General features: G+C 41.7%; 1 protein-coding gene across 2 annotated transcripts in view; it reads right to left on the bottom strand.

Annotated features, from left to right (window-relative positions):
* flrt1a (fibronectin leucine rich transmembrane protein 1a) overlaps positions 1-11,541 on the bottom strand; it is an 87,491-nt gene extending 75,950 nt beyond the window's left edge. For both annotated transcript variants that reach the window (XM_020600498.1, XM_020600499.1), the window contains exon 1: positions 11,107-11,541. The gene's annotated coding sequence lies outside the window, so the exon portion shown is untranslated. The remainder of the gene's footprint in view (positions 1-11,106) is intronic.
* Between the last annotated feature and the right edge of the window lie 201 nt (positions 11,542-11,742).

Genomic DNA, 11,742 nt, shown 5'->3' with positions numbered 1-11,742 from the left:
TTGTCCATTAATAATTCATGATTGATTGTGTCAAATGCTTTTTTTAGGTCAATAAATATCCCCATCGTGTATTTCTTCTCATCCATAGCACTTGTAATGTCCTCCATCAGGTCGGTAATGGCCAAAGATGTCGATCGGTTCGACCTAAAACCTTATTGGCAATCAGAGAGGATTTTATGTTTGTCAATAAATGTATCTAATCTGTTATTAAAGAGTTTTTCCAGAATTTTTGAAAATTGTGACAACAGAGAAACCGGTCTATAATTTGTGAAGTTGTGCTTATCACCAGATGTATACAATGGAATAACCTTTGCTATTTTCATATTCATGGGGAACTGCCCAAGTCGAAACGACATGTTAAAAATATGGGTTAATGGTTTGCATATCCCCTCGATTGCCCATTTAACAGTTGTCATAGGGATACCATCACTATCACTAGATGTTTTATTGCCACATTTATTCACTATCTCTATAATTTCCTTTTCAACTATGGGCTTCAAAAACATAGAACTCATGTTCCTTTCGATTCTATTATTATTTATAGTGACGGATGTATCATCTGTACAAATGCTTCTTGCTAAACCAGGACAAAGAACCTATTAAACTTATCTACTACTACATCAACACGTACACACACATAGACAGAAATGCAAGCTGGGGAATGTCAATCTGAAACATTTATTTATTTACTCCACTCTGTGCCCTGTTAACCTACTAGGGAGAGATTTGATGTGTATTCTCCATCTAGGGCTTATCTCCACACCAGAAGGAGTATCTGTCATTACACCACCTGACTCACCTAACTAACACATAATCTACTACAGTTTACCCAGGAAACTCCATTAAATGTGTTTACATGGCAATTGTTATCCAATGTCACTGCACCTGTAACTGCTTGGCTCACAGAGTTTGCACACACACACACACACCATACAAATGCAGACACTCTCATGCAGGCAGGCAGAAAACTTTCACTGTACTGTACACTTGAGTGATGGGCCAGATGATGACTGAAAATAAATGGTATGTGACAGAAAATAAACGTTGAAACATTGGGGCTATGTAGTATTGACTGGACAAAGAATATGGTTGCTGTTCTGATCTCTCTGTCTCCCAGGCAAACTTCTCTCTTCACAGGACTGGCACCACATGTGCCACCTGCAAAACCATCAAGCTGGCACTGATGGGACCTAGGGTTGTGGCTGCATAGTAAAACAGAGTACACAGATTTCCAACCTGTCCATGGGGACTCCAGAACAGAGTACACTATGCAGGATGATGTATACCACACCGCTTTTACCTCCTTTTATAGGGAACTGCACAGCGCAGCTGGCTGCTCACACATCAACATGTACACACACATAGACAGAAAACATATACACACTGACAACACAGGAATTAGCAGAAATTCCAGACTGCCTATGGGCAAAACACAAATATGATGTGGGCCTTGTGACAAATTCCAAACCCATAGTGGTGTACCCACAGGCCCTGTTTAAAGCAGTATTCACTCAAAAAAGAAGCCATTGATGGCATTAAGCCTGTGTTTCATTCATTACATGTGCTTCGTTCATTGCATTATTGTGCCTTATGATGAGTCCCTAGTACGAACACCCATTTTCCCAGTAAAGAAAATCAGAGATTCTGGCCAGCCTACTGAATGGAGATTTGTGCATGATCTAAGCGCAGTAAATGAGGCATCACGATTTTATCTCAAGTGCCTCCAGGCTCAACATATTTCTCTGTTGTTGATTTGGCAAATGCATTCTTTTCCATTCCAGTACATCCCGACAGCCAGTACTGGTTTGCTTTCATGTTTGATGATAAGAGCCATTTCACGCTGTAATGTATTAAACCCAGCTACTCTTTTCCCTATAGAGGATGATGGAGATGCACACTGCTGTCAAACAGTAGTGGACATGGTTTGCACACCTCGGGTGGACCTCAAATCCACTCCATTGCTAAATGCTGACCTGACTTTATTTGTTGATGGCTCTGCCTTTAAAGACCCTCAGACTGGTACTACACATGTGGGTTTTGCTGTTGTTTCATCTCATGTTGTTTTAACCAAGGGCAGACTCCCATCTCACTTTTCAGTGCAGGCTGCAGAGTTGGTTGCTCTCATTGAAGCTTGTAAATTGACAGACAATTAATCCCTCACAGTGTACATGGAAAGTCGCTATGGATTTGGAGCTGTACACATGTGAACTGCATTTACAATGTTTTAACCTAATACCAGTTAAATTATTAGTGCTCTGACTATATTACAATAACCAAAGGAACATTGTATGTTGGTATGTTGGCCATTGGGTGCTGATTAAGGACCACAGATGGAAGAACTGAAAGCATAGGAGATACCAGGGTCCATTCCAAGTGCTGCTGACAACCAACACTGAAGTGAAAGTAGCAGTACGAGTTACTTGGATACACGCCAATCACTGTAAAAAAATTGCTAAGCCATACAACGACTTCTCCCCTTCTGTGTATGATGCTCACTGGAGGGCTACAGCCTGAGGGGAAGCAGGGAGCCAGAAGGGAGAAGACCTCACTAACCTCAATCCCACAGCTTACGTCCTTCAGTGAGGAGGGAAGAGTTCTGACTGGGCATGCCCGCATTCTGAACTCCAATATATGTGAAGAAGGGAACTGAGTTGTTGTGGTTAGCTCTACAGTGAGGCAACGACTGACAAACTTCATTTGCCACATGCTCTCTTCTCTTTTTATGCTCTCATGTCTAACCTCAGTGTTGTTTCCTCCTCTACAGTGAGGCAACTGACAGCCTGCCCACAGATGACAGCCTGGCCACAGTAACGCGACTCCACCCAGAGTCCTTATAATGGTATTGTTCCTGCCCAGCCAACTGATACTTATCACACATGTTACTATGGTAATGGTACAAACCTATTGGGTCTGTTTCTTCCTATGCAATGTGATAAGGATAAGGATAAGGATAATCACCTTTATTGGCCAAGTATGTTACACACAAGGAATTTGTTTCCGGTACAGAACCAAGGCAGCCATCTGCGGCAGACACTTCGACATGTGGACTGCAGGCACCGAGATTCAAACCTTCAACATTCCTGTAGGGAGATGGCTGCTCTACCCACCGCACTGTTGCCTTCCCTGATTACAGATAATACAGATAGATAATACAGTTGTCTATCTGTCTAAATTTGATCTGAATCAGACCTGTGATCTCTATTACTATGATACCTCTGCTCTTCTACGCCCTGCATTTAACCTCACCTGTGCTACTGCTGCACCAGGTGCCAACAGCTCCCACATTATTCTAGACTATTACTAGCGCTGCAGCTCAAAATTGTATTCATATCTACCTGACAGTTGGGGTGGCGTTTGTAATCTGGTAACTCTGACCACACCTATGTCATTGAAGCCACTGAACTTCCCTCACACATGCGGTGGAAACGCGAGTGCATTTTCCACCATATGATGCAGTCTGAGGCTCTGATGTCCCACAGGATTTTAAGCTCTGGACCATGGGTCAGAAAGTGGCTCTGCCAATGTTCTCTCAAATGGGTGCTGGAAAATTACTCTTGTGCATAGAAACCCTCAGCTACCAGTTTCTTTCTTTTATGAATTCCAGCCTTGTCTCTGTGGGTGCCACTCGAAATGTCTTGAGTAACATCAAGCTCATGACAATGCAAAACAGAATGGTTTTGGACCAGTTAAGTGCATCTCAAGATGGTGCTTGTGTTATTGTTGGTTCATCTTGTTTCATGTTTATCCCTGAAAATGATCTTTCTCTCAACAGTGTCATGATGAACTCCTGTAAACCAAACATGGGGATGGTGTTTTGATGTTCCCACTGTTGTTATACTGTATATTTGTTGGTATAGGCTTGGTGAGGTTATCATTAATTATAAAAAAGGGAGGCTATGTAGTGCAAAGGTCTGAAAATCACTGTTTCAGACTTTTAGCTGACAAGAGAGCCTCCATGGCTGGCTGTTTGAAATGACTACTTACGGTTTGAATATTGTACACTGCAACCATACTTCCACCCTCAGCACATTGGCTTTAGACACATTACAAACAAGCGAGCAAGCAACATATGAAGCAATATATGAAGGAGCTAAAGAATGGAGAGCCTTAAAAACAAATGTTAAAATCTTGAAAACAATCCTAAAACAGACTGGAAGCCAATGTAGATGCCTAAATGAGGATTAAAAGATGCACAGCTGCCTTTTGAACTATTTGGAGATGAGAAGGGGATACCTGAGATCCCAAAATACAGTGCAATGCAGTAATTCAACCTCAAGGCAATAAAGGCATGAATAGCCTTTTCAAAATCCTCGAAAGAAGGAAAGTGTTTATTCTTTGATAACAGTCTGAACGGAAAAATTTTGCCTTAACAACTGAGTCTATCTGTAAATCCATCTTGAGGTCAGGATCAAAAATCATCCCAAAGTTTTGTACATGCGGTTTCAAGAAGGCAACCAGTGGACCAAAGTCGCAGTTAGACCATCTATCAGGTCTGCCAATCAGCACACACTCCATCTTACTTTTACTGATGTGTAAATAATTGAATGAAAGCCAAGCTTTAATATCCTGCAAACATTCAAACAGGGACAATAATGGGGGACTGTGGTTTCCTGTAACCCGTAAGTGGATTTGGATGTCATCGGCAAAACAGTGAAAATACAGCTCGTATTTCCTAAAAATCTACCTTAACAGAAGTAGATATAAAGAAAATAAGACTGGGCCAAGAATAGTTGTTTTGCTTTTTGTTATTTCCTGACTAAAATATCTGCAAACAACCAACATTTTAGTCAAACCAACAACTAATGTTATTTGCTCACTCTGGTACAGACTGAAGCTGCCATGGGTTTATGGTAAGATGTGGAATGGAACATGGATTAATTACACGTGTCATGTAATGTTATATTAACCTCATCCATCCGATATCTGATGAGTGAATGATGCCAATATCGGACCCAATACCAACATAGGATCAGATCAGGCCCATCTCTACTTATAGCCTTTGCTGAGCAGCAGGCAGAGCTGATTTATAGACTATATTTTTAAAACATACTTTAGAAAAGATGGAAAAACTACAGAAACATTGTAAGCAGCAGAGTGTCATGGAAAGGGGTAGTAAACAGTAGCAGAAAGATACCACATCCTGTCCCATTTTCACTTGATTTATCAAGCCATGTGTAATATCTTAGTTCATGCACCTTTAAGCCTTACAGTATTTTCAGCTCACTGTAAGTTGCCGAACTGTACTACATATATTCTAAGTCCAGACAGAGATATAATATGAATATTATCATAATATTATACAGAATAAACTGTGAACTGGTTTCCACTTTTTAATAATTCAGTAGACAAACCTTGAGTAATTTCTGTACTTTGTTTATAAAGAATGTAATTGAATTTAGGCCATTTTATTTAACAAACAACCAAAACTCCACCCTTTGCTATCTGATCTTCAAATCAAGTAGGCATGTCCTGTCCCTGAGCTGAACCATCTGACTTCAACCAATCCAAATAGATCAGCCAACAATGTAAGACACAATAAAGGGACAAACTTGTGGTAATGACTCAACATTGTAGCCCACTTTCAGGTGTATGACAGAAATCCCTCCTTCATTATCTGTCTGGGTGAATTTGGAGCCATGTCATGTTTTGGGGCTCTTATTATTTTGACAAGCTTGGTGTTCCTGCTGTTCACACTGGCATTTTAATGAACTGACTTCCTGTTTATCAACATCCATTTTGCATCAGTTCAGTCTGCAATATAAAGAATGTTCTTCTCAGTTGTGTGTATAACTGACTGGACAGAATAGTCTGAATTTAAAGTTTCACATCTGTGACTTAAAGAAGCATCAGAACTGATGAACACTTTGCATTGTCAGGAGGTTCCCCAACCAGAAGCCCTGGATAAACAGTCAGGTACACCACATGCTGCGTGCTCACTCTCATGCTTTCAGATCAGGCGATGAGACGGAGTACAAAGCTGCAAAGTACAGACTGAGGAAAGCCATCACAGCAGCCAAGAGGCAGTACAGAGAGAAGCTGAATGGCTTCTATTCTACTGCTGACTCCGGACGGATGTGGCAAGGCCTGCAGCACATCACAGACTACAGGACCACCACCAGCATCATCAGCTCCACAGACAGCCTGCCGGATGACCTCAACACCTTTTAGACCCGCTTTGAGACCTCCAGCCACAGCACAGAGAGGAAGCATGCACACATACACGGAGACCACCCAGCCCCCCACCTCCCTTCCACTAACTGTTTCACCAAGCAGAGGCAAAGCGGCAGGACCGGACAACTTCCCTGGGAGGGCTCTCAGGGCATGTGTCAGTGAGCTGGCTGATGTTCTCACCACCATCTTCAATCTCTCCCTCAGCCAGAGCATCGTTCCCACCTGTGGGAACGATGCTCTGGCTGAGGGATGAGCAAAATGGTCAAGAAGGCCCAACGGTGGCTGTACTTCCTGAGGAGGCTAAGGAAGTTTACATGTCACCTAGGATCCTTTGCAACTTGTACAGCTGCATCATTGACATCATCTTGACCAACTGCATCACTGTCTGGTATGGCAGCACTACTGCTATGAACCACAAGCGCCTGCAGAGAGTGGTAAAGACTGTGGAGAAGATCACCAGGACTCCACTGCCCGCTCTGCAGAGCATTTACCATTGCAGGATGCGTAGGAAAGTTGCCTCCATCCTCAAAGATCCGACCCACCCCCAGCACGGACTGTTCACTTCTTTGCCCTCTGGCCGGAGGTTCAGAAGTGTGAAATGCAGGACCTCTAGACTGAAAAACCCTTTCTTTCCCTCTGCCATCAGACTCCTAAACAGCTGAGGAGTTTATTACCAGGAAATACGTGATGTACTGTTTACATTCTCAGTTTGCACATTGACTGTTGACTGCTGCACATGCTGCTCCCATGCAGCATACATTCTTTTATTATATTCTGATAAATTTTTATTATACTGCTGCATCTGCACTGCTTAAAGTGCCTTAGATTTTGTGTTACTTATTTATCTACTTTATATTTCATTTGTATTTTGTGGCATTCATGTGGACGGCAAAGTAAGAATTTCATTGTACAGGGAAACATGTTTCCTAACTGTGCATATGACAAATAAACACTTTGAACTTGTGTCATAGGTTTGTTTACAATCATTATGGTCTGTTTGCATGCTCTGCTTGACCTCAGTATGTTTTGATTCTTATAAATGATGTAAAACACCATTTCTGAATGTCCATTTCATGCAGCATTTGAAAAAAACTACATGTTAGGCTGCAGAACTAGAGCCATGAAGGGGTGGGTTTAACTGCTTGCATGACTGTGTTTAAGTTGCTGTTGGACAGAATCCTTTTGATTATTACCACAACCGCTATTGCATGATTTAGCCTACCACAAAACTAATATTGTGAATATTTCATGCTGATTTGCAATCAACATTACAACAGTCAACAGCAATTAGGGAACAATTTGAAATGTTTTCATGTCCATTTGTAATTTATTTGTCTTGGAAGGATTTGAATTTGCAGTGTTGCTCTGATATCACCATTCGCACCCTGCCAAGTAAATAGCGCTCATAAAACGCAGGCGTCTGCTGCACAGGATGGCAGGAAGTTTACAATAAATGTCTGGATAAATCCACAAAATACTGTTGCCAACTCTTCTCAAATTAAATATTCTAATGGCTGCTCAAAAGAAGCCAATGCAATACCATAATATACATGTAAATTAAGGTAATACACATCTGTTCATTATTAGAATAAAATACTTTACAACATGAAAAAGAAAATGGATGTTGTGAGTGGAAAGCGAGCTAAGGCTGGTCTGTAAAGATGCCCTTGCTCCTTTAGCTGGAGGTAAAGACACTACCTGTCACAAGCTGCCCCTGTCTTGACTCCCAGCCAGCTAACTAACTAACGCTGGTCCAGTAAACCTCATTTTTGTCAGCAGTAGTTCAACGTGCTGTTTACGCTGCAAATGTACAACTAATTAATTTGTGGTCATGGCCAAAGACAGAGGCTGTCCAGCTCAGCGCAGGCCTGTGACAAGGGTACCATTACTGAAGGCTACACTGCCTCCAGAAAGCCCTCCCTTCACCTCGTTCCCTTCCCTTCCTCCCCTCTAACATTTTCACTGGAGAAGAGAAGGGCTGTATTTCTGTTCCTGGTGCTGCTAATGGCAAGTGCTTAAGAATGGCTTTCATTAAAATAGCAACAAAAAAAGCATACTACATGCATTATAAATTCCTTTCAAACTAGCATATGTCCACAGAAATTTTGCTAAATTTATACCACTGCCAGGTGCTGAAAATTTGCAATTGCAAGAACACTTTCAGTATATCATGTTTCACCAGATAAACGTAGCAGTATGCTATGTTTAATGACAAACAGCCCCTTTATACCTATCATCTGAATACATGCTCATAAAATGTCCTTTTTGTTACTGAATAGCACTAATTACTACTCGTACACTTCTTTAATCAGCATGGTTATCCCCACTATGGCACTGAAAATAACACCATGGCATTCTTGGAATGACCTACCTTGCAATTAACAATATGAGTCAATAGTGAGTATAGGTGCTTTCCGTCAAAATCAATCTGAACTTACTTTTATGAGCTGTTCTAATCCTGTTTCTCAGTCCACCTCCAATCTGTTCTGACAAGTTTCCACCTACTGCTCAACATAGTCACTGTAAACCATCAATTTTCTAGCTGTGATGGCAACAATGGGTAGCAGGAAGGCTGTCATTCCTATAATGACTGTGCTGTCACAAATATAATGGCTATGCTGTTATGTTTTATAGTTAGGAAGTTCACATATCTCCTCCCAGTGAAAGCAAGTACTGTAGCCGAGGACTGCTAGCTTGGCTGGGCTGAAGCTGCATCTGATTTTGAAAGGCAACACTGAGCAGTCTATGTCAGTAAAGACAAACCAAATACTATGAGCTGAAGGTGATCTTTTAGTTTTTGCATTTGATTATGGAAAATCTTTGATGCACACTTTTCATGCCTGTTTTGTCTGACTTCTACATGCAAAAGACATGCTGATGTTATGTGATGCATTAATGCTAATTGGTTAGAGTTAAGGACAAAATGATCTGGGCGTCAGTCAGATGTCAATGACATCAATAAGTCAGATGTCAGGGAGCAATATAACCTTGATTTCACAGCCAGTTGAAACGATCACTAATGATCTGGTAGTGGCTTATCACTGGCAGCAACAAGCAGTCTCTGATCTGCTACAGGTTGCCAAGTAAGGCTTACTTACAAGGAGCTAGTCATTATTGAAAGTAAGCTCCAAGGTGAAATACAATAATGAATGACTCCCTATATATTATCTTGCTTATTACATAGCTGTGTCTTCCCCTAATGCAATGAAGTAATTAACAAGGCAGATCAGTATTGCAGCCATAGTGATTTCTGTACTGTAGCTAGCATCCATGGGACAACAGCATTACAAACAAACCAACCAACAGACAAATGGTATACAACACAGGCCACACAAAGACCCTTACAATACACAGACTTTGTACTATAATGTGCATCCTCTATCTACAAATCAATTAGAAAGCTGCATTATTTACAACCATGTTAATGGCCAGACATGTAATAGTGCTGGAAGAGGCTGAATTGTGCCTGAGCTGGTCATCCAATTGCAAATCTCAATTGCTTGCATATCTATTGATGTATGATGAAGCCATGCAAATCAACTCAGTAACCCTTTGCAGCATCTGTAGTGCAGTTATAGTGGACTACAATGATTTTAGAGTGTTTATTTATTTATTTATTTATTTATTCACTTGGAGAGCAGGAGAGGGGGTAAGTCAGATGAAAGAGCGGCGTAATCAGTGAGACCATTCACCATGACTGCCATCATTACCGCCAGACGCAGGCCTCAGTGCCAGAGAGTCAGAGGGTAGCCTATATCCAAGAATGTCTTGTCCAACTTTCACAAGATGAATTCCTGCAGAGATACCATCTGTTGGTCTATCACCCATGTGCCATGGGCACAGGCTAGATCAAGAACTGCAGCAGGCATGTCTGAAGCCTCTGCAATTCCTCATTCATATGATTCCTCATCAACGTTTTGTTTCACCTCTGTGAGATTTTGCCAGAAGTTACCTGTGCCAAATTTGCCTTCATTCTGATATTCAGCACACGAGGTTGTTCAATGAGTTACAGTGGAAGTGTGTTTGGGTTATGTACTTTGGGTCACGATTGTTGGCCCAAATCCTCTCATGCTCAGACATTAATATTTGAAATGTGGTTATAGGTCAGTGACGTGGACAGGAGTTTTACATAGAAGTTCGATTTTTGTTCTGATGCAAAACGTGGCACCTAACAAGATGCTTACAAAGCATTTAAATTTACTCTCCTTATTTGCTAAATTATCTAAAAATTCTTGTGTAGTTTCATCTGTTTTACTTAATAGGCATTTAATTAAGGGAGGCGCTGCAGCAGGGGTAGAATGGGCAGTAATTCTGTTGACAAGACTGTCAGAGGAGTCAGTGGAGGTGTTTGGGGGGTTTACCTGACGAACTTCACAGTCTTTACTCATTCGCATACCAGAATGGGGTGTTAAATAATATTTAAGTACATTCAGTCTGACTCATGAACTAGATTGTTGTGCACCTAATTGCAACTAACGCGCAGACCTTTATTTCAATACATACACAAGTGCAAATATTTCAGTTGTAAACTTACATTATGCGGCTTCCATTTGCTGTTTTTCTTGCATCAAGACTAGCGCCAATCATTGTCTAATCTCTGTATCTTTGGTGGTGTGTCTTCTCCTTTGTTTGAATGCATATCCAGACTGGGCCTTCGAACCAGTATCCACTGTTCAGCCTATGAGTCTGACTGCCAGCTATTCACTGAGACCCGCATCTTCAATCAAGCGCCTTGGCATTTGCTAAGAGTCAATTGTATTTCACTGACAGACCCAATGGTTTCTTGAACCGTGCCACAGACAGAAGACAAAAGACAGAGTAAAATACTTGTTGGGCTATAACGAGCCATAAAAGCCCGATGAGATGAAATTTTTGCCAGATCAGATGATGAAACGCATATTGGCAGTCCGTGCACATCAATCAACCCTCACCTACCGGATGGTGCTTCGGAAGCCACGCTTTCTCTCGGCTGTGTTTGATGCAAAGTCCCTCAGATTTGGCCGTGGTTTTACCCGCACCGGTCCTCTGGTGTCCTCCTTAACCAGGTGTGACCACAGTCTCGCCTTGCTGTATTCCCATATGTTATCGCCAGCGCAATTATGAATGCTCCAGTTGATCAGTGACTGGATAGCCTGTGTGATCATGTGCTGCCAGCTCCTCTCTCTGTCTCCTCTCTATAACAGCTCCCTCCGCCCGATTATCTCCCCGCTGCGGCATTGGCTACACGGTAATACAGAGAATACAACATGCCCGACTCGCTGGCGAACTTGTGCGCCCTATTGTGGTAATTAATCACCGGACTGGTCCGTATTTGATCATCGTAAACCTTGGCAAAATATCCTGGCTCTCAGTTACATCTATTTGCACGGACTAAATTGTCCATAAAACGCGGAAACGTCTTTTTTATTTTCTGAAAGAGAAAAAAAAATCCCCAATCTGCCGACTGAGGTTTGAGAAGAGGAGCAGAGGAGAGAGAGAGACTGGGGTATAAAGGATAGAGGGGATTACAAGAGAAGGAAAGGGAAGCTGGAATACATTTGTGAAAGCCTTTTCTCTGTATGTCCTTTGGAT

Source organism: Monopterus albus, unplaced genomic scaffold, assembly GCF_001952655.1.
Source record: "Monopterus albus unplaced genomic scaffold, M_albus_1.0 scaffold47.1, whole genome shotgun sequence".
In the NCBI taxonomy this organism is placed as follows: Eukaryota; Metazoa; Chordata; class Actinopteri; order Synbranchiformes; family Synbranchidae; genus Monopterus; species Monopterus albus.
The sequence above is the reverse complement of the archived record's forward strand: the minus strand, read 5'-3'. Positions and strand labels throughout refer to the sequence as shown.